Source organism: Pelodiscus sinensis, chromosome 10 (genome assembly GCF_052426305.1).
Source record: "Pelodiscus sinensis isolate ZL-2025 chromosome 10, ASM5242630v1, whole genome shotgun sequence".
NCBI classification, from domain to species: Eukaryota; Metazoa; Chordata; order Testudines; family Trionychidae; genus Pelodiscus; species Pelodiscus sinensis.
In genome coordinates this window covers 14,812,196-14,836,540 of record NC_143061.1, presented here as the reverse complement: position 1 = coordinate 14,836,540, position 24,345 = coordinate 14,812,196, and the positions used below count along the sequence as shown (strand labels likewise).

The window sequence follows — 24,345 nt, the reverse complement described above, 5'->3', positions numbered from 1 at the left end:
TAGCAGCCATGTTGCCTTTCTGACCTTGCTTTCTGCATAACTGCAATCTCCAGCCAGGTGCATCCAACCTCTTTGTAGGAGATGTTGACAAAGAGAGCAGAAAAGAGGCTTTGGAGGTCAGTTCATGCCTCCCCAGAGATTGTTGCTTTGCATTATAAAACCCAATGGTAGTACTATGAAGATGTTATGAGCTACTTTCAAGCAATTTCTTTAGAGAGCTCTTCCTTTTGACTGCCAAAAAATAAAGAGTTCTGTCCAATTTTCCGTTTTCCTTTTATTTTTTTAATATAGTCCAATTTAGCACTGTGCTGCATATCTTACAGTGGGAGTGGCTCTTGAGTCTCTGATGCTACTACCATAGGCACTGGCAGATGAGATGAATTAAAAAAAAGATAAACAACATCTGGCAGAGACCTGGGTAGTAGTACAGAACTGCTGCCAAAAGTAGCAGTTATAGGAGCTGCTTGTAACAGCTGAGAAAGCTGTTTGATTCAGATGTGTCAAATACAATAAGAATTTTTGGTTCAATTTACAGAGGTCACATATGTGGATTGTTTGGCAAGCAAAGTAGAGCTGCTTGATTTTGGAGGTTCTAGGGATTTTCCCCCTTCACTGGGAAAAAAAATTCCAGGGGAAGCAGCACAAAGAAAAAGGGCAGCAGGACGTTTGAGTTGTTTAACCTCCCTGATTTCCCAATGAGCAGCTACTTTTGCATTTGCAGTAAGCAGCACCCAGACATAAACAGTTAATTGGAATAATGTGTAGGGTTGCCAAATTTCTAATCACACCAGACTGAACACCATTGCTCATGGCTGGGGCAGGAGTGGGATGGGGTGTGGGGTGCAGGTTCCAGGAGGGAGTATAGGAATGGGACATGTCACTCTGGTTCCTAGATGGAAGTACAGCTGCTGGGTTCTGTGCTCTGCTACTGCCTGCAAGTACTGCCCCTATAGCTGCCATTGGCTGGATACCCAGCCAATGGGAGCAACAGCTCACACTCAGGATGGGTCAAGAACATGTCACCACTTCCAGGGAGTCATGTGTAGCTGGATAGGGAGCCTGCCAACAGAAGCAGGATCCCTCAAATGGCGAGGTTGATCTGCCCAAACAAAATACAAAAAGTTAGAGCAAAATATACAACAAATTAACTCCATGCATCCTTTTCATGAGATAAGAATGTTAATTATGCATTGTGTAAAAATTGATGGTAAAAACAACAAGGAATCCTATGGAACTTTAAATATTAGCAAAATTATTAGGGCATAAGCTTTCGTGAGCTACAACTCACTTCCTCCGATGCTTTGGGCTATTCTCAAGTATTCCTCTGGCTTCCTGGAATATATGTACTACATATAATATGAATGTTGCTCTCACTATGCTCTGTGTGTGAGAGAGAGAAAGAGAAAGAGAGATGAGTTTAGCTTTTTTATATAAAATTGTTGCCTAGGAAGGGAATTGGCTAACATAACTTGATAGAGTAATCATATTAGCCCATTAATACCCACCAGTGAATGCAAAATGTATAAATCATTACTGCTATGAATGACACACAACACATATTTTACACCAGGGCAGTGATGTTTACTGACCTGTATAAGCTTCAGGGACTTCATATCACAAGCAGTCCTGCTAAAGGGGGAGGTTTAGGAAGCAGTTGCTCTGGCACCCAGTGACACAAAAGGACCTGGAGCTCCTAGCCTTTTAAATCACTGCACTGAGACCTGCTTGGGGAAGGCGCAGTGCGCTCCCGGTGTCACTGAGGGCTACCTGAGGCCCCACCCCATCCGAGGGAGCTGAGCAGGACTCCCACCCAGCTCTGCCTAAGGGATTGGCAAGGCTGTCAGCCCCAGTGACCGCAAGTGTGGCAATAGATTTGTGTCCATAATATAAATACCATTCAATGTTTGAATCAATACAAGTAATATGAAATGGTATTCTTCCATCTATTTGACTAAGTCACTCCAAGCAATCAGATTTACATTTTATAAAAGCCCCTTGTTCAGCACCTTAATCTGCTGTATAAAGTTAATACACCATCACAACTTCTAAAGAATTAAGTCATTTTTTCCTTCTTGTTCAGACAACTAGAGGGTGTTGCTTTCAACAATGGTTCTTTTTAAACTATAGAAATTGTTCCTGATTTGAAGCTATAAGTCCTAAAAGAATTCAGCACTATGAAGCAGCCTAATGGAAATCAGTTATCCAAATCCTTTAAAATTAAGCCATTCACATGTCCATTAAAATTAAATGTGTTGATTATATGAAGTTTAAATGAAGTCAGCCTAAGTGTCTAAAGGCCTCATTTTGCCACCAATACTTGCACAATGTAGTACCTTATTCAAAGAACAAGTGATCTTCAGGAATTGCAGTAAAACAAGCCTTGATTAAACAATTGAAGTTGTGTAGTCATTTATAGTTAATTCGGCAGTTAGGAACATCCAATTCAAAATTCAAAGGTCTCTTAAGAGACCCTTGTCTACAATGCCTTTAATTATGCACTCCCTAGTGTAGACCTTCAAACTATGATACAAAATAGGATACACAGTTCCGTTGCCACTTTACACCACTGTACCTCATCTAGACTTGAGATTTGTATTGGTGGAGCTCTATCAGTGTAGCGTAGCTAAAAACACCAGTGTAGACAAAACTTTCATTTGAAAATAAAGTCGAGTGATTTAAACACTAGTGTTTCTGCGGAATCACTCTGTCATATGGGCTTTGTGTTTTGTAAAGTAAAGTTAGTTAAGATCATAAGAACGGTCATACTGGGTCAGACCAAAGGTCCATCTAACCCAGTATCCTCTCTCTCGACAGTGGCCAATACCAGATGCCCCAAAGAGAGTCAGAACAGAGAATCATCAAATGATCCCTCTCCTGTCATCCATTTCCAGCCTCTGACAAACAGAGGCTAGGGACACCATTCCTACCAATCTTGCCTAATAGCCATTGATGGAGCTATATTCCATGAATGTATCTAGTACTTTTTTGAACCCTGTTAAAGTCCTGATTTTCACCATGCTCTAGTAAGGAGTTCCACAGGTTGACTGTGGGCTATGTGAAGAAAAACTTCCTTTGTTTTGTTTTAAACCTGCTATCTATTAATGTCATCTGGTGGGCCCCTAGCTCTTATGTTACGAGAAAAAGTAAATCATTATTTCTTACTCACTTTTTCCACATCAATCATAATCTTATAGTCCTCTTTCATATCCCCTCTTAGTCTCCTCTTTTCTAAGCTGAAAAGTCTAAGACTTTTTAATCTCTCCTCATATGAGACCCATTCCAAACCTCTAATCATTTTTGTTGCCCTTTTCTGAACCTTTTCCAATGCCAACATTTTTTTTTTTTTTTAGATGAGGCAACCACAAACAGGCTAGGGAAACCATTCCTACTCCTCCTGCCTAATAGCCATTGATGGAGCTATATTCCATGAATTTATCTAGTACTTTTATCTCTTCATATGGGACCTGTTACATATGCAATATTCAAGATGTGGGCATACCGTGGTTTTATATAGAGGCAATAAAATATTCTCTGTTTTATTCTCTTTCCCTTTTTAAATGATTCCTAAATTTTTGTTTGCTTTTTTGTCTGCTGCTGCACCTTGAGTGGATGTTTTCAGAGAACTATCCACAATGACTCCAAGATCTCTCTCTTGAGTAGTTATAACTAAATTAGTCACCATCATATTGTATGCATAGCTGGGATTATTTTTTCCAATGTGCATTACTTTACATTTATCAACATACATTTCATTTGCCATTTTGTTGCCTAATCAATTAGGCTATGTCTAGACTGCAAGCCTCTTTTGAGGAGCATTTAGACTACAACCAGTACTTTTGAAAAAGCAAGCCGCTTTTTCGAAAGAGATCACCCAGGCAGTCTGGATGCTCTCTTTTGAAAAAGCACAGTTTGCATTACATAGCACCTTTTTTCGAAAGAGCACTTTCGAAAAAAACATTCTTCCTCATAAAACAAGATTTTCCATGGTCAAAAAAACTGCCACGTTCTTTCAGTTTACTTTCCAAAGAATGCAGCAGCAGTCTAGCCGCAGGGGAAGGTTTTTTGAAAAAAGGCCACTTTTTTCGAAAAACCCTGTAGTCTAGACACATCTTTAGTTTGGTGAGATCTTTTTGAAACTCTTCAAAGTCTGCTTTGGTCTTAACTATCTTGAGCAGTTTAATATCATCTGCAAATTTTGCCACCTCACTGTTTACCCCTTTCTCTAGATCATTTATAAATAGGCTGAATAGGATTGGTCTCAGTACAGATACTTGGGAGACCCCACTAGTTACCTCTCTACTCTGAAAACTTACCATTTATTACTACCCTTTGATTCCTGTCTTTTAATCAGTTATCAATCCATGAGAGAACCTTCCCTCTTATCCCATGACAACTAACTTTACTTCAGATACTGCTGAATCGCCTGGCTGGAATGTTTTGTCAACATCTTGTCATTTATATGAAATTTAAACCTGATTATTAAGTGATGTTTGTGCAAAAGTGACAGATTTTCTGGCAAAATAGAGAAATGTATGAAGTAATTTTTTCTAGTGTCTTGCTCCCTTAGGATTCTGACCAACTCAAAACAGCCTTTGAAGCTGATGGCTCCACAAACACCATGTCCTTCACAGTAAAGGAGGCTATTCTATACCAGGTGACTAGTTCATCCATGGAAGCACCAACCCAGTCCTTTGCTGGTCAGCCTGCATGAGTGCTTCTAGCTTTTGGGCCACCTACTTCCGTGGTTTTCAAACTATGCGTAATGACCAATTGGGTGGTAGAATTTCGGGCACTGGGTCTCATTGCTGCAGGGTGATCAGGTGAGCAGTGAGGGTCCTGCCTGTCTTAGCACCGCAGACTGTGCTGTGCCCCAGAAGTGGCCAGCAACATGCCCAGGCCTTAGGTGGTAGTAGGCAAGGAGCACACAGGGCCCTGCAATTGCCCCTGCCCTGAGCACTAGCTCCACACTCCCATTGGCTGGGAACCTGTTGCTGGCTGCTTCTGGAGTACAGCATGGTCTGCGGTGCCAGGAGAGGTGCAGGAATCCTTCCTTAGCACCTCTACTGCACTGCTGACTGGGAGCCACTCAAGGTAAGCCCCTCCTGCCACAGCCTTTATACCCCCAATAGCCCTCTCCTACAGCCCCAAGCTCTCATCCTCAGCCCCACCCCAGAGCCTACACTCTAGTCACATTATGTTGTGTCACAGGCATCAACAATTTTCTTCAACTGGGTCATGAGAAAAAAAGTTTGAAAACTACTAGCCTACTGGGGTGTATTTATTATTTATATAGTGCTATAGATGTGTGTAATATTTTATGAGTAATTAAGCAAGAAAGATCCTCTGCCTCCTGACTGTGCATATATGTGTTTGTGTGTATACACGCACATACACTCATATTTGTGTTAGTAGCATGGTTGAGGGTGAATACAATTTGTACTAGAGTCTAGTATTATAGTCTTCTGCTGTTTACACTTTGTTTCTGTAACTGGGTTAAAGCTGTTTATTCCTGCCACCTGACATAAATGTGCATTTTAATGTTGTGTATTTTATCTAAATAAGGGATGGGATTTTTTTTTAAACCGATTTGATTTGAACTCTTCCTTTGAGCTTCTACTGTCATGGCTGGTTAAAAAACAAACAGTAGACAAGATGTACTCATGATCATTTTTTTGTTCAGAGCTCTCTGCAAAATAATACAGCAATACAGGAGTCCTCTTGTACAGAGTGCAAGAGTACGTGGGAGGATTTCTGAGAACTTTGTATTAAAAGCAAGTTAGTTTGATCATTGCATTCTGGAAATCAAACTTGGCCATGACTTCAACTTTGGTAGTACAGACGATGTAGACATATCATGTTATAGTACTCTTTTCATCACAGTCATGTTTCAACAGCTACTCCAGTCAGGCAATTTTAAATCAGTAGCTTCTGATCATTTACATCCAGGAGTTTTAAAACAGTTGGCTGAGGAACTTGTTGTACCATTAATGTTGATTTTCATTAAGTCTTGGAGCACTGGGGAAGTTCCAGAAGACTGGAAGAAAATAAATATTGCGCCAGTGTTTTAAAAGAGGTAAATGGGATGACCCTAGTAATTATAGAGATGCAAGCTGACATCGACCCTAGGCAACATAGTACAATGATTAATACAGGGCTGAGTTCATAAACTATTAGAGGAGGTTGTAGGAATATAAAACCCATTTAATTGGTTAACCAGTTAACCAATTAAAGGGGGGACAGGTGGGAAGGACATTCCAGCCTGGTTTGCCCATCCCTTCCCTCCCAACTGCTACTGGGCTGGAGCTGGACTGGCTGGGTTGGAGCAGCCCCTGCCTCTGTGGTGCCCAAGTCCCCTGTAGAGGCTGCTCCAGCTGGGATGTTGGAGCAGCCCCTGCCTGCGGTTGGCCAGAGATTCCCATGGCCAGTGGGGAACTGCTCCAGCCCCCACCAGTTAACCATAACCAGGTAGTCTCACCTATTACGGGTGAGGCTTACTGGTTAACCAGTAAACATTCACATCCCTAGAGAGTAATGCAACTAATGCCAATCAATGGAGGTGTTAATAGATCCTGTCTCTTTTTCTAGTTGAAAACTAGGCACCTGTACGCCCTAATTTGGCCTGCAATTGCCAACTGAGTAATATTTAAAAACTGGCCACTTCAGCAGGAGTGCCAGAACCCCTTTTGCCCCACCTCTTCCCTCCCCCCCCCCCCCCATCCTCCTTCACAAACGGCTTTTCCCCTCCCACCTCATCCCACTCAGGACAGGAGGAACTCGCTTGTGGAGCCGGAGCTGGGAGGTGTAGTCACCAGACTTTCTGGCCCCTGTTAAGTCCCCTTTTGAGCTGGACGTTCTAGTTGAAAACTGGGCACCTGACCAGCCTAATTTGGCTAGCAAATTGCAAGACATTTTGATTAAAAAAACTAGAATGATATACAATTAACCTGGCACACATTAAGTGGATTAAAAACTGGATGAGAGATATCAAAATGTAATTGTAAACAGTGTGTGTTTATAATTGTTTTGCAGACATCAGTTTTAGTCCTATGCTATTTAATATTTTTATTAAGGATCTGCAAGAAAACAAAAAATCATCACTAATAAAGTTTGAAGTGACACAAAAATTGGGACAGTGGCAAAGAAGGAAGAGGACACATCAGCTGATGACGGACTTTGCTGGGCCCTGGGTAATAGGGAAGCCCCAGAAGGGGAGGGGCCTTGAGCAGGAGGGGCGGAACTAGAGGACAGCCAGTCCTAATTGCTGCCCAGACTATGCTGCATGGGGCTCTGGCGGCAATTTAAAGGGCTTGAGGCACAGGCCACTGCTGCCTCAGTAGCAGAGATGTCAACCTAGAGCTCGGTGCCTTTTACATCGCCAGGCTCCAGGGCAACTCCTTTGCTTCCCCCGTCAGTGGCCATTGGACATGTCACTGATTCAGAACAATCTGGTTACTTTATAAACTGGCTAGAAGCACATACATGCTTTAAGGTGGCTAAATGTAAATATATACGTATATAACAAAGTTAACAGGATGGGCAATTTTATATTAGGAAGCACTGACTCCTGAAAAAGATTTGGGGGTTCTTGAGGATAAAATCAGTCTCAAAATCCAGATATGTATTGATCATGGCAGCAATAAGAATCTCTCTGCATTCAAAGACACACTTTGTTCCCTGTTATCAGAATCATATATATAGTAGCCCAATGTCTGTGACTCTGGGGGGCGCTGTTGTCTCCTGCCGTGGCGCTTGGCTGACTTCTTGCAGGAGAGCAAGCGGCGCAAGTGGCCGTGTGTGCTGCATGGGGAGCGTGGACCCCAAACGGCCGCTTGCACCACTTGCTCTTCTGCGGCGCCCTGGCTGAGTGGTGCAGAAGTCATCTGAGTGCCACGGCGGGGGAGGAAGGAGGGCGGGGCGGTGACGTACTGTCAGCCGACAGTCAGGGCAGTGTATGTGTGTATGTTACACACAAGTCTTCAACTGCTGGGACACAAGGTCCCGTCGCAGTGGGCTGTCTAGGAGAAACTGATGGGTGCCCAGAGGAGTTTAACATCTGTGTCTTAGTCCGCTAGGATCGGGATCCCTTCGCGGAGGGCAGCCAACAGGCTGATAGACACCCCAGAGTTTATAGGAAGAGCTTATTACATCTCAGATTTTAATTGCTAGGATACAGGATCCCTTCACAGTGGGCAGCTTAGGGAAGGCTGAGAGTTGCTCCTACGGAACTGTCCTCCGGAAGCGACACAATCCAAACGCCCAAGCTCTCCCTATACCTGTCCCTTATGACCGGCTGAAGTTCTTTTAAATTGTGCTTGGTTCTGTTACAGCAACTGAAGGAGTCAGGTTAAAGCTTAAACAGTTACAGGTTTATTAAAGAAGCTTATAAATCATATGGTTACAATGGCTATTGCTCTATTTCTTAACTGCTAGCAAATATAGATCTTAAAAATGGTTACAAAGAAAATAAAGATAGAAAATAGAAATAATGGTACCAAGTGACAGCTTAATCTTTAAAGAGCTCTAAGTCTATGTGTACACTTAAGACAAAGGACCACATCCAGGTACAATTTTTACCCCCTTCTGTGCCTCTCGACTCCAGCGGGTCAAGCCAGGGCCGGTCCCTCAATTCCTAGGAAAGAAGAATACGAGGTGGGCGTCCCTATGGAACCTTGGGAGGTCAAACACCTAACCCGACCAGCAGATAGATGGTAGATTGACACTCAGAGTAAATGTGCTGCTGGACCCATCTTTATACCCATAGGGGCCCATATCCTCTTTCTTATCTAAGATGCCAAATTGTGTTGGTTTGTCTTTGTGACGCCAGTTCTTACAAGGGAGTTTCAACTTAATTTACACTTGCAAGAGAGAGAACTAAATTGTGAGTACTGGACATTCTTTACTGGGCGGGAGATTCCTACCCCCGGACAGTGCGTGTTCGTATCAATATGGGTTTCAGTCAAGGGCACTCCTTGGCAGCCTTTTGGTCAGCAATTGGCGTATCTCTGTTTACAGCCATCCAGGGTCACAGCAGCCTGCATATCCTGGCCTTCTGTTCAAGACTTTTACTGCTCTGTGTGCCCTGTATGCTTCAGGCAAGCAAAAATGGATGTTACAGGGGGTTCCTGTCTGGCTACATGTACACAGCCAGGGGGCGGGGCCCGGCCATGTACATCACCACCCTGCCCCCCTTCGTCTCCCGCCCTGGCACTCGGCTGAGTTCTGCGTCGCTCAGCTGGGCCTCTGCGGGGGAGCAAGTGGAGTAAGCAGCCATTTAGGCTCCACAGTCCCCATGCTGCATGGGGAGCATGGAGTCCAAACAGCCACTTGCGCTGCTTGCCCCTGCCATTTGGGCTCTGTAGTCCCCCGAGTGAGAAGCAGGAGGGAGAGGAGAAAAGAGAAAGAGAGTGAGAAGCAGGAGACGGAGGAGAGCTGAGGGGTGGGGGAGGAGGAGGAGGAGAAGAGAGAGAGACGGACATGGAGGAGAGACCCGAAAATCCCGTTTTATGAAGGGCTATTGGCTAGTATAAAAATATTTCTCTATAAAATTAAAATCAGAATATATTGTAACAACAGCTAACTTATTTAAATTATCCAGTCTTGTATTAAACAATGCACATTTAATAAGTGAAGTATGTTAAATTTGGAATATAACTCATAAATCCTATGTGAGTATTTCTTTTCTTTACAGCCTCTCGTAATATATCTTTGAATGCTTGTGGCACTTTGTGACCATGGTGATGGGCAGTTTATGAACCCTACTGTGTAATTCTTACAAATGTATAGCAAAATCCACCCTTTTGCAGAGGCCTGTGCCCTAAAAGTCTGCTTATGCCTTCAAAATAGGATATAAATGATGCACAGGCCTTTTGGTGTTCTTCAGCACAGTGGTGAATTTGACCCACCAGCAGTCCCATTTACTTCAGTGAGACAGCTCACATCAGAAAGGATTACTTAAATAAGGATGCATGGCAAGATCAGTTCCTAGAAATGTCTCAATAGGTAGAATACTATTTTTAGCCACCATTGCATAAATGTCAACTTACATTTTATTAACATATTCTAATCAAGTGAGACTATCCCCATTTAGCTCTATTTCCTCTTTGACACACATCCTGATTCCTATTAGCAACCACAGGAGGCTTGAACTAGGGAAAGGCTACGAGAGAGACCCTATATTTTCTCAAAGTAAAAATCAGCACACTCTTTATATACAACCACTATAAACTGTATTTAATAGGGTTCCATAGAATTTACTGTGAAAACTAAATAATTGAATTAAAAATTTACCATCGTATAGCTGGGATATAATTTTCTGTTACATTTTACAAGACTTCTTGGTGAGGGTGACTTCTTGAATTTCTGTTGGGGCAAAAGGTTGAGTGTAATTAGGCTTCCATCTCTGCTAATTGTGCCCAAAACCAAGGACCAGATTCCATAAAAAGTTTGCTAGATATCAGTGTTACAGAAATTCATATAAACCACAAAAACAAACAAACAAAAACACGGGACCGTATTTTCACAGGTGGGAAGCTAGATACATCTTGGCTACGTCTACATTGGCCCCTTCTTCGGAAGGGGCATGCTAATTTTGAAAGTGGGAATAGGGAAATCCGTGGGGATTTAAATATCCCCCGCGGGATTTAAATAAACATGGCCACCGCTTTTTTTCCGGCTTGGGGAAAAGCCGGAAAAAAGCGTCTAGTCTGGCGCGATCCTCCGGAATAAAGCCCTATTTACTTTGAAGTAGGAATAAGAGATCCTCCGGAATAGGGCTTTATTCCGGAGGATCGCGCCAGTCTAGACGCTTTTTTCCGGCTTTTATTTAAATCCCGCGGGGGATATTTAAATCCCCCGCGGATTTCCCTATTCCCACTTTCAAAATTAGCATGCCCCTTCCGAAGAAGGGGCCAGTGTAGACATAGCCCTTATGTATATTGTGCCCATTCATGGCAATAAAAATATTGTTTGCTGTCCTACACCATTACTTACAGCTTCATTAAATCCTTAGCAATCTCCCTTGATGCTTGGCTTACCATCTCTGGCTAAAGAAAGTGCTGAATGCCCCAGAATCCATGTGAAGTCCATGGGAGTTGAGGGCATTTAGGGCATGGCAGGATCAGGTCCCTAATGAGCACTGTCATGTGCAATGCAAATTACTTTATGGGCAGAATAAATTAAATTCAACAGGGGTTTCTTTTATGTTGGAAATGAGAGCACTATGTGTACTAACTTAATATATTGCAATTAAAATCACAGAGGGAGAATCCATTGTGTGTATAGTTTAGAGCACAATAATCGCCACATGTCCTATTGCATCGTATTACCTAATCATGTCATCAGAAAATAAAGAATTCCTAAATTTCCACAATTGGGGTTATATCTCTGAAAACAAAAGGTGAAAGTCAAGCAAATTCTAACAACAGTATTAAAATTGTCTTTAAAAAGTATAATAAAATGTATTAATTTGCAATAAATAACTGTTTAGGCCATTACAAGCTCCACTGCTTTTATAGCCAACATTTTTTTCCCTCTAGGTTTAAGTCTAGCAGTTTATCTCAATTATCAACCAATATGAAAGTAAGTAGACCTGAAATAAATCCATATTAACCTTTGCTGGAATAGCTTCTAACCAAGAAACCAAGCCTCATCAGAATGCACAAAAATCCCGTTAAGATATAAAACAGCCCTCCAGACACGTTGGCAATTCTTAATTAAATAGCTGAGAGTATTTATCCCATCCCCAAAGTCAGGGATAATATGCTCCTGACTTTGTGCTGCAAGACGTTGAATGTCAGAAAGCCCACCAAAGGAGTTCAATCAGGTGTTTGCTTGAAATTGGAAAATAGATCTTAAATTTTTTAAAAAATGCACCTTCTAAGACATCTAGGCAAACAGAATGCTTAGCAGAGACAGACTAATTTATCATAGAGCTGTTGCTATGGTAACAACAGTGCTTGGAGATCATGTGACCCGAGGCAGTTTCTGTTGACTGGTTCTGACTATCAGTTCAGCAAAGGTTCCACTGTTTACCAGTGAAAGGGAAGGCAGAGCATTGATACTTGTTGAAAAGGCATAATAATAGAGTATCAGAAGTCATGAAAGCATCTCTTTGTCTTGTTGGAGTTTGTTCCTATTCTAGTAAAAGGAACCCCTCTATTTTTTCTCTACAAAGCTCTCTTATTTATTCACACTGTAAAAATGTGTTTCACTGTTTACTCAGTAAGAATGTCAACTACATTGATGAGGTCACTTTTTCTACATAGTTGGTACCAAACCAAGTTTTTTGTCATCCTTGGCTCAGCACCTACAGATTGTACCACTTTCTTGTTCTTTATTTGAGGAGTAGGAGGGTGAGGTTAGAGAAAAAGGTCAACAACAGCAACAGTTAGGCAGCTTCTTAAGCTAACAGGTATAATAATTAAAAAGATGTGAGGTGTGGCAAGCACAGTTAATAAGCAAGCTTTATGGGCTGTCCTGCTTTCTGGTAATTAAAATATGACTAAAGAAAATAATTTGCATGAACATCATGTCATTGTATTGTATTTTGATTTCCAGCTTGCTCCCAAGAGGTGCTTAGCTCAGAGATCAATAGGAAAAGGCAAAGACTCTTAGAAATTTTAACTGGCAAAGAAAAAACAAATGCTGCCTCTAAAACCCCAACAACAAAAGAAATAAAGTTATAGTATCAGTTATGTATACAACTGGTATCCTGCCCCAAACTCTAAGGGTATGTCTACACTACTGGACAAGGTCAAATTAAGGTATGCCACTTCAGCTATGTTAATTGCGTAGCTGAAGTCCAAGTAGCTTAGCTCAACTTTTGGTATAGTCCACACTGCAAAAAGTCAAAGGGAGAAGACTCTTGTTTCAACTTCCTTTACTCCTCATGGAAGCAGGACTACCAGAATCAACCTGAGTGCCCCTCTCAGTTCAGATTAGCTGTCTTAACTAGACCCACCAATTCAAACCCTGAAAGATTGACAGCGGCAGCTTAAATCATCTCTCTGGTGTAGATGTACCCCAAGTGGTCATTGCTCTATGAATTTAGTGGTATTATATCTGCTTATTCCAGGGCTGAATTTAGCTCATTGGCTTAAATAGAAATTGAACATAAATCAGAGAGCAAAGTCTGAAAATAGATTTTCAAAATCTGACTATTTGCAGCATCGATACTTAAAAGACAAAATTTTCCAGCCCTTCCTTACTCGAGAGAAACTCCCACATGAATAACTGTTTCTGGCAAAGGTTTGGGTTTTTTGACACAGTAAACCAGGCTTTTTATACAGATCTCAGTATACATTTGGAAGCAATAGATAAAGATTACAAAACTATCCAAATAGATTCACTAATCTGCTCTTGCATAGCAGTCAGATATTTAAACACTACGGCTGTGTCTAGACTGGCAAGTTTTTCTGGAAAAGCAGATGATTTTCCGGAAAAACTATGCTGCTCCCGTTTGGGCAAAAGTCTTTTTCCGAAAGACTTTTGTGCAAAAGGGCCAGTGTAGACAGCATAGTACTGTTTTCTGCAAAAAAGCCCCGATCGTGAAAAAGGCTAGCGGGGCTTTTTTGCAGAAAACCACGTCTAGATTGGCCACAAAAAGTGTTTTTGTGGAAAAGCATCCTGCCAATCTAGACGCACTTTTCCGAAAATGCTTTTAACTGAAAACTTTTCCGTTAAAATCATTTTCGGAAATTCATGCTAGTGTAGACGTAGCCTACCACCATGGAGGACAATTGTGCTTTGTCATGTTAAGAAGCTGAAAAAATGGAGTATGTGTTCAAATATGTTTTAAGCTTGAGGAATCCAAAAAAGCAATCTCTGTCCCTTCAGGGACTTCACTTCAGCAAATTGTGATTCCAGTTTTACATTCAGCTTTACAGATATGATAAAGTATGGTGGACTAAACTAGGTATTATTAATCAACAATGAACGTTTTTATCTCTTCTGTCTCCAGGTATTGTTTTGTGCTGGGCAACCTATTCAGCTACTACTTTTTTGTACTTCTTTTGTTTGATTACTATGCAAATCCACATTTTCTACAGTCTGGTTTCTTTTCTAAATCAAGATAATGCCTGAGCAACATCAGTTTAATTACACAGATTAATAATATTGGTTACAATATATATCAGTAAGGAATGCCTTTCTTTATAAAAACATTTAATTTTTTTCTGCTTTAGCTAAATTTGATTGCATAGTTTGCTTTTTTAACAGATCAGGGCAGAATTAGGAAATTGATAGCATTTTTAATGTAATTTAATTTTAATTTCAGTCTTAAATTAATTAGCTATTTTAAAAGCAAGACCAGATGAATTTGGGGTGCAGTGGGGAGATAAACTATATTTGTAATATTTTTGGCCTGTCCTTATTAATCAAATGCATTTGGAACACAAATAGATTACCTGATTCTCCACTCACTACCCTCAGTTTTACACTGATGTTGCTCCGTCAATTTCTGTGGAGTTACTCCTTATTTACAAAATTATAAGTGAAAGGAAAAATCAGGCCCTCGATCTCCAGCAAAACACAATTTGTTTGCTAGGAAGGATGGGGAACATGTAAATATCACCCAGGAAATATGCCTCCAGCTGCTCAAAGAGCTCAAAGAGAATTATTTAATCCTTGTTTGCATAGGAACATCTGATAAATAATTCAGGAATGTATGGCCTGTTCTTTTTTAAGGCTTTGCCAAAAGGAGAAATACAATTCTTCTTCAATTGTAGCAAGGAATGAAGAACCTCAGGAGAGTTGTATGTATAGTAGGGATGTTAACAAATGTGTAAATGTGTAACCTCTGCACTTTTTAGTGGTTACACATTTATATGCAATAGGGGCCGGCAAGAGGCAGCAGCGTGGAGGGGGGGGGACAGGTGGCTTGGTGGGAGTTGATATGCACAGGGAGGTGGCTTCTGCCTTGCCCACCCACCCCCCAGAAACAGCAGTATGGGAGGGAGGGGGAGAGGGAGGCGGCTCCGTGGAGCTGGTGCTTATGGGGAGCCGGCTTTTAAGCCAGTTCCCACCAAGCATGGCTCCTGCCTGGGCCCCACCCTTCTGCCTCTGTGGGAGGTAGTGGGGTCAGGAGGTAGCTCCATGGGAGCTGTCCCATGCAGCTACCTGGCTTAAAAGCCAACTCCCCTTGAGCACTGGTTCCCGCCTGCCCACCTTATGCTGCTGCCTCTGTGGGAAGCAGCAGGGAGGGGGAGCAGGCAGCTCTGCTGATACAGAGGGAGCAAGGGATGGTGCATTTAACCATTATGAATACATGATGGGCCCAGGTTTATCAGCAAATCATGTAATCATCTACACACTAACATCCCTATTGTATAGTGAATTTCACAAGAAAAGGACTTCAAGGTATTTCAGAGGGAGTGGTCACAAGAAGGGATACACATTAGTACAACACAGATACTGTAGTTTGTGCAGATTGTGAGAGAGAAATTGGAGGCTGAAAGATAGATGTTTAGTCACTGAGCTTAATAGAGTAATCCATTAAATCAAGTGTCTAGAGGGTGGTGTTCTGAAGAAGGATTTTTGCATTATCTCAACAAGATGCTTATTACAGCCTTGCTGACAGCAAGTGCTTAAAATTAACTTTTCTCTCTCTTGGGTTAGGTTTAACATGTGTTAAAATTATCCTGATTAAGCAATGAAAATGATATTATAAGCCATCGCTGCATTTTCTCTGATACTTCCTATTTATATAAATTTGTCGTCTTACCATACCAAAAACCATTTCTCGATGCAGATATTCAGCTTCTCTTATCATGTGTTGAATTCTACAATGCTTACACTGAGTATCGCCTTACTGCAGTACATGGCCCTATTGGCTACAGTGTTATTACATGTTGAGTAAGGAGCTACTCAGCATGGAATCATAGAAATGTAGGGACTGGAAGGATCCTTGCGAGGTCATCTAATTCATCCCTCATACTAATGTAACCGACACACCTAGTATGGTTCACTGACCTATGTAGTGGTACTTAGACCACTTAAAGTGAGAGATAAGAACAAGGAAGCTCTACAGCCGTGGTCACCAACCAGTAGATCGTGATCTACCTGTAGATCTCAGGGGCTCTAAGAGTAGCTCTTGAGCCCTCTCTGAACTGCGCACCTGCGCAGTACATTTACATTAGATTTCCTCATTTGAGGAGCAGCTACTCACCGAGCAACAACACAGGTGAGTAGCTGCGAGGAATGGTGGGAGCTGGGTGGTCAGGAGGGCTGAAACACTCCAGCTAGCTGACTGTGGCTTTCAGCTGAAAGAGGCTGCCCCACGCTCCAGCTGATCGGCGGCTTCTCCTCTGCCCCTGCCCACGTGGAGTTTGGTGCACCCTGGCTGAGCGCCATGGCCAGCTGGCCGGGCAGCCAATTCTCTTCCCTCCAGCCCGGATGCCCTGCGCTCAGCCCAGGGAGGCTGCATCTAGCTCCAGCAGTGCTGGAGCAAGCTTCCCAGGTTGAGCGCAGGATCACAGATGCCCATCTGATGGACTGTATACGACTAGCAATCTCAGACTACAACCCAGACTTCAAGACACTGGCAGATACTGTTCAGTCACAGGTGTCACACTGAGACTTTGTTATTGGAAGAAAAAATATATAATTATCAATACTTGATTTTAGATTTACAAAATAACAGAGAACAAAATGTATAATTGTAAATGCTTCATTTGACATTTAAATAGCATGAATTAAAAACAGACCATTTATTTCATAACTATAAACATGTGATTTTAATTTTATATATTTCATAATTTAAAAATAAACTGTTTAACAGAGTGTATAAGGGCTGGGGATAGCAAGTGATGGACAGGAGAATAGAGGGGGCATAACTTCAAGGAAGGGGCGGGGCGGTAGATCTTTGCCTGTTCTGAGACTTAAAAAGTGATCTTGGGTGTGAAAAGGTTGGAGACCACTGCTCTACAGCCTAAGCTGATAGCCAGCTGGCTTTATAGTTCAATCCATAAAGGCTCCTACACAAAGCTCCAGACGTCCAAGGTTCAAATTTGCCTGATGACAGTTACATTAAGGTAGGACCCGTTATACCTAGACCATTACTGAGAGAGTTGTCTAAACTGTTCTTAAAAATCTCCAATGATGGGAATTCCACAATCTTCCTTAGAATCCTATACTTGCTTATTAACCTTATAGTTAGAACATTTTTCATAATATCTAACCAAAACTTTTCATGGTGCAGGTTAAACTGTTTTTAGAAGTTATACACTTTTCCATTAAACTTTTGGGGTTTTTGTATTTATTTTTCTCTCTCTGAAACAAATCAAGTTATAGGACATTTTTATGGGTCACATGTGGGAAACATATGCATCTGGAGCATTGAATCAATCTGCTCAATATTTCAGTGTATCCATTGGAGCAAGCTTGCAGCTCTGGAATATGGTATGTGTGTTGCTTATTATAAGACTGACATTATTTTACCTATCAAACATTAAATCCAAAAAGTCAATATGTGAAAAGGATATTTTTAATGGCATTTTTTGGAGAAAACATCTTGATCCAATTTCAGACAACTTTTTGAAATTTAGCTTTTGAACAAAATGTGGAGGCAATGACCATTTTTCACAAAGAGCCACTTTTGCATGAAATCCTGTGAAATTTGAAGCAGAAGTTTGAAGACAGTCAATATTAAAAGTGTTCTTTTGGTGGTTTAGAAATGTTTAAAAACTTATTTACATATCTAAAATACATATTACATGGACAGACTTTTTTGACAAACAGATGAAGAGTAACACCCTATGCAACTTTGATGAATTTTCAAGGGAGATGAACAATGGTGACACTAGGGGGTACTGTTACCTCATTGGATTTTTAATGGCTATCCTGCAAGTGAAAAAGGTCAAGCCAGGAATTAATACAAGCATGTGTAGCAGTTTATTGAGAAGGAATTACAGCACAAGCACATAAATCCTATGTTAGACAAAGCAATACATTCAGGCTATGTCTACACTATAGTTTTTCAGAAAAACAGCCTTTTTTCCCCCAAAAAAACTTGAGTTATGTCCACATGGCAATTTCATTCTTTTGAAAAAATATCGAAAGAACTGAGGGATTTTTCCGACATTGGTAAACCTCTTTCTACGAGGAAGAAGCCTTTTTCCAAAAGAGCTCTTTCGGAAAAAGGCATATGTAGACGGGGAAGAGGGAGTTCTTTCAAAAGAAGACGAAAGACAAAAAAGCACAAGTGCCCTGGTGGCCATTCTATCCATAGCAATCACAACTTAAATGCGAGATAGCATCCATTTAGTGTGGATGCTATCTTTCAAAAAAGCAGATCACTTTTTTGATGTGCTTTGGCAGTGTGGATGCTCTCTTTCAGGAGAATTTGTTTCAGAAGATCTCTTCTGGAAAAGCTTCTTCCGAAAGAAGCCTGCAGTCTAAATGTAGCCTCAGAGTTGTACATTCTTCTAAATGAACCTTTTTCACAAATATACACAAGCAGTTCCTGTGCTTCTCTTCCTCTTGTCTGTTCTTCTTAGCCCTCTGGCTTGTTCTCTGAGGCAAGGACTTGGCTGCCTTGAGGGCTCTCTGGTTTACATGTCTACTCGACTTTTAGCTATTCTGTCTAGCAGCATCACCAGCTTCTTTGAGTAGCATAATTAAGGAATCCGAAGCCAAAAATAATTTGAGATTTGCTTGATTCTTATACTCTTTTTTTCTCAAGGGAGTCACATATCTTAAAAGCATGTGCAGTGGGTGTGTAGTTAGCAGTTTTCCACCTAATTAGTATTTCAGGTGAGTCAGAAGGAGGTGGTACCCAAATCACCCCACAACCATGTTTTCATCAATCTTTCTCTCTGGCTTTCCATGTGACGTTCCTGTTGTAAAGTTACTCTGACCAGTCAGTTTTTGCTCCAGGCTGGAACTTTGCTCATGTGATATTTGCTTTTGCATGGGGTCATATTTTCTGGATCAACAGTCCAATATTGATCACTCATGCAGTCTGTGCCAGTTTATCACATTTGCTTCTGCTTAGAGAACTTTCTTCCAAGATCCTCTGCTATTCAGTCACGTTTAAGTTACACTCACCATTCGTTTAGTATATTCACACCAATTTGGCACCATCCCAATGAACAATGAAACTGGACATTGTGAGCAAAAGACCCACAAACTAAAAACATTACTAATTTGATAAAAGCAAAATGATTTAATATGGAATTAAATATTTCACATAGCTGTCCCAAGTAGGTTGTTGAAATGCAAGAGTGGATATCTGCTTTATATGTCCAGGTGGAATGGATTTGTTTTTAAAAAATGCCTTTGTTCAAACACATGAACTAGAGTCTGAATTTTAAATATAGGAAACAGGAGGGCGATGGTATTGTGTGTTCAGCTCTTCCTTATGTATTTGTCTCCAGAATTCCTTTGAAGACTCTTTGATGCAACAGTCCATTGAAAATCTTTTAGCACTGCACACTTTGTACAGGTTTAGGTTTTAAAAAAGCAATAACAGTTTGATTTTTTGCCTGATGACAATGTGGGTAAAATTGTTTTAACCACTAGAGGTTTTAATTACACTCTTTTTTATTATTATGTCTAGATCCAGCTAAACCTCTGACTGATTTTATATAACGTTGTCCCTGGTGTGCAGCATCATAGCCTCAACAGGTGTGAGTCAGTGTCCATGTCAAGAGCAATGTGGTTTAATAATAATTCTTAATAACTTTTATTGGCTACAGACTGCGTTAGAATGCTGTGTATTTTTATAGTGAAAATAGGAAAACTAGATCTCTGTTTTTAAGAGTTTACAGTTTGAGATCTCAATCCTACAAACATTTTTTCAAGTGCTTAATTTTATTCATGTGAGTATTCTGTTGACTTCCATGGAACTATTCATGTGCTTAAAGTTAAGAAGATTAGTAAGTGTTTTAAAATATATCAGGGCATAATTTTAGATGTAACAGTATAAAAATAGCAGGAAGAAAAAGGGGCAATATATAATGATGGTCACATTTATAATATAGATGTGCATACATCAGGGCTCACATAAAACGGTGAGAGGTATGTACTGCTTTACATTTTCAAAGCATATTAACCATTTGTTTATCTAATTACGATTGTCTGTTCCACTCATACTCTAACATAGGCACACAGTTGTCAGAAGAAAGTTGCATTTTCAGTCTGAGGAACCATAATACATGAGATGCAGATGACAAGTTTTATATCGTGCCATGTGGGAAATTTATGTCAAATATTTAATTTGCAGACAACCACGAGCTTTAGTCTAACATAGTTAGGTAGGTTCAGTGCTTGTGAAAGGCATTGGCCTAAGGCCTTCTGAATGAAGTTCTTGTTCATTGGCAAGGCAAGCATCCAATACACTTTACCCTGCCTTCATGCCTCAGCCTTGATATGCAGGCAAAGTGTACTGCATGAGTATCGGGGATAAGTCATTCTCCATGCCCCTTGCAGTTCTAGGCCTCTCTGAGTTTGAGGATTAGCATAAATCATGTGACAAAGATGTGGGGTGTGGTGCAGATTCACCATGGTTATCTTAGATAGGAGCCTCCAAAAGTCCATTTCATGGGCACAACTTTCAACCTTACTGGATTCAAGCTGATGAGCTACAGGTAGAAGGTTCTGTAGTTTATTCGCTACTGCTTACCCACCCAATCATTTTCCCAGAGGTATGATGCTCATCACATGTATGCTGAGAGTAAACATCTGGGCTGTGTCTAGACTGGCCAGTTTTTCCGGAAAAACAGCCGCTTTTCCGGAAAAACTTGCCAGCTGTCTACACTGGCCGCTTGAATTTCCGCAAAAGCACTGACAATCTCATGTAAGATTGTCAATGTTCTTGCAGAAATACTGTGCTGCTCCCATTCGGGCAAAAGTCCTTTTGTGCAAAACTTTTGCGCAAAAAGGCCAGTGTAGACAGCTCAGATTTGTTTTCTGCAAAAAAGCCCCGATCGCGAAAATGGCGATCGGGGCTTTTTTGCGGAAAAGCGCGTCTAGATTGGCACGGATGCTTTTCTGCAAAAAGTGCTTTTGCGGAAAAGCATTCATGCCAATCTAGACGCTCTGTTCCGAAAATGCTTTTAACGGAAAACTTTTCTGTTGAAAGCATTTCCGGAAAATCATGCCGTGTAGACACAGCGTGTCTCTGAAAGGACAAAGTAGGATTCATGGAGGTACCTGGAACTATTGGCGTGTGATATATTGACTGGCAAGGGTAAATCAATACAGAAGTTCCCAGCACTGTGTAGGAGCTAAGAATAGGGAAGCGATCTGTGTTTTAGGTGTATAGTTATAGCTATCATAGTTAAATTATACAGCTGCTCAATGAAATATGTTTAACAAACTTGAAGGTGCTTTTGGAAGAACAGTTTTTTAAGAGACAAGTTTTAACAAAAACAACGTGGAGTCATGTTTCAAAGATTAACAAATTTATTTGGGTATAAGCTTTTGTGGGCTGGAACATCTGTTAAAGTGGGCTTCAGTGCATAAAAGCTTATGCCCCCCCAAAATATGTTAGTTTTTAAGGTTCCACAGTACTCATAGTTTTAAGATAAATTACTTTGCTACAAAAATCCAAATGTTGGCTGTAGCAAGCAGCCTAGTGCTGGTAGTCACAAAACTTCTCCTGAATGGTACATAATGGCATTTTTGCTAATTTGTGGCATTTCTGTTCAAAATGGAGAGTAACTTTCTTTTTGTTCTTTCCTGCTGATCCTGGGAAAGGAATATAAAAAAAATCTGCAGTAGCAAGAGTTAAGGAAAACTCTTTCAAATCGTGAATCTATCTAAATTGCACCTTGATTGCAATTTAAAAGTCAGATTATGTGGTAATATCTGAATCAGAAATGCTTTTAAAACTGCCATAATGGGAATGTTCAACTGGGTTTGAATCTATGCATGCATTTTTCCTTTATTTTTGAACCATCTACTTAACACATCATATGTGTTAACCGCTACCTCTATTGTGCTGCACCCCAAGAGCATGACAAATACTCGGTAATGCAACTGATCCCTCACAAAGGAGTTGCTTAATGATACACTTTAACACCCATGAGCTTTCAAAAATAACTTAATATGTGCAACACCTTCCACAGAATTTCTATAAAAAAGTACTACCTAAAGCAGCTGACATTGCCTAAGAACTGATTTTACTCAAAGGAAACAGATGGTACAACTACCATCAACATAAGCTACCAATGTGTTTGTAATTGATGCCCTTTTTGATATCATTCATTTCAGTATTTTCTCTGAGCCTTTTACTGGTGATATGTATACACTATCTTCTGAGATGGGTGAAGGTACACAGAGGAACTCAATCATAAAGGTAGAGGTGGATTGTACTTAAATGTTCTACAGAGACTCTTCACTGAGATAAAATAGCTGAAGAAGTTAGACATACCTAACGTTACTGTGACAGGTAGCCCCCCTTCGTATTACACCTGATGTGCTCAGATACCACTGAGCCTGCTTGTTGTGGCAGCTTGGACACCCTTTTTCTTTCTGGGCCAGATTATTAAACATCCTCCAGCACACGCACAGAGGCAGGGTCGCATCCAACAGCAGAAAAACAGACACCGAAATCAGCTTTGTGAAGACTTAGTTTAAGGGACTTGTCCCAGCAAGATATCTACCTCTGTTGGCATGCAGACCAAAAGGTATATTAAGAAATCTGCTTCCTTAAGTGTGGAGGAACGTATGCACCACCTCCTATCCCACCCCATTATGAATTGTACAAATGTTATATTGTAAACAGGAATAAATGTATTAACTACAAAAGGTGGATTTTAGGAGGGTGAAGAGGTCGCAAACTGAACAAAGCAGGTTACTAAACAAATAAAACAAAGGGCATAAACTAAGTTTGACCACTAAAGAAATGAGTTACAAATAATAATTTCTCACCCTACCTGTTGTTGCGGGCAGATTACAGTAAATTGTTACGGACAGATTGCAGAAAGTCTCACAAGGTACACCTTGAGACCTCAGGTATTATTACTCTCAAACTGGATGCCATTCCAACTTTTTCCCTCCCCCACTCCCAGTTCATTTCTTGCTTCCAGGTCATTTTCAGTGCCTCTGGGTGGGGAGGCAGAAGTGAACCATGATGATACCACTCCCCTGAGTTATACAGCTCCTGTGTAAGGCAAGAGGCCTTTCTCTTCCAGTGGAAAACCACTGCATTTGAAAAAGAAAGGGATGTTCAATACCAGATGACTCAGACCCTTCTCTCTGCAGGGCTGCAGCACTATTACTTGCAGGCTAACTGCAGCATCCACAGGAAGATAGGCTCTTTCACAGTCCATTGTCTGGGCTAACACACCATCAGCCCTGCTTTTTTAGTGTTGTACCTGAAAGGCTAGTTGTGGGTGACACCCACATTAGCACTTTTAAATACATCTACATAGCCAGTATTCCTAACTTCACACACAGAAATGATATAGGCATACAAATTAGATAAGCACATACAGTAAATCTTGATCATTCCAATGATACCTTACATAAGTCATCTTGCGTAATATACATCTCCATTAAGTCATATCCATATCATAAGCATATTTTCCATACTCCATAAAGAATATGGAGTACGTCACAATTACACAAATGAGTTTCTTTTCAATGATGAATAGACACCGACTTTTCCATTAGATAAGGAACTTGCCAGATGCCAAAGACAAAGCCTTCAATGCCACTTTCAAGTTGTTTGAAGAAGTTAAATGGTGGGAGAGGGGAGGAGCGGAGATTTTCAGTTTTCTGATGAACAAAGTTCTCAGGTAAGCAATTTACAGATACAGAGAAATCAGACTAGAAGGAGGGTTCAGCTCAGTACAGAATTAGCCAATGTTAAAATTTGCTTTCGCCTTGCCCATCAGAATTATATAAATCTATCTCTTTAGGAAATAATAAGTGTAAATAAGCAGATTGAAAGCATCTCAACAGAAAGCAAATTAGTAACTGCAGAATTCCAGGCCTGGATTTGAATTTTCCTAAAGCTCAAGGACAGAGCTGGTCAGAAAATTTCCATTGAAATGATATTTCTGGGGGGCAAAAAGGCTGTGGGAGAATCACCGAAAATCACTTCTCCCCCATTTTCTAAGCAGCTCTTTTTCATAGGGCTGTCCATAGTGCTGTTCAGGCCCATCTTTAACTATCTTTAATTATAATTTATTACAAGGAAGTGAGCCCCAGATTTGTAAAGGAATTAGGCACTGCAACTCTGAAATCAGTATGGGAATTAGGTGCCTGTGTACCTTTGAGGAGATAGACCTTAGGGACCTAAAGCCTTATTGAAAGTCAGTGGGGTTTAGGCCATAAGTCATTTTTGCAAATGGGACTGGGGCTCCTAAGTCAGTTAGGTGTTGCAGAGCTGAGAGAAGCAAT

At 40.9% G+C, this 24,345-nt stretch overlaps 1 protein-coding gene and 1 long non-coding RNA gene across 11 annotated transcripts in view; one reads left to right on the top strand and one right to left on the bottom strand.

Moving 5' to 3' along the window:
• Nucleotides 1–24,345, top strand: part of NLGN1 (neuroligin 1) — a 678,275-nt gene that overhangs the window by 398,554 nt on the left and 255,376 nt on the right. The gene's annotated exons all lie outside the window — the stretch shown is intronic.
• Nucleotides 1,248–11,747, bottom strand: LOC112547682 (uncharacterized). 3 transcript variants are annotated; one of them, XR_016350343.1, is made up of 4 exons: nt 11,609–11,747; nt 10,288–10,359; nt 8,575–8,629; nt 1,271–1,380 (listed from the first exon to the last, which is right to left on the bottom strand). It is a non-coding gene; the product is annotated as an uncharacterized LOC112547682 (long non-coding RNA). The 3 variants fall into 3 exon arrangements; XR_016350344.1 differs by lacking the exon at nt 1,271–1,380 and adding an exon at nt 5,902–6,034; XR_003091477.3 differs by lacking the exon at nt 8,575–8,629 and having other exon boundaries at nt 1,248–1,380.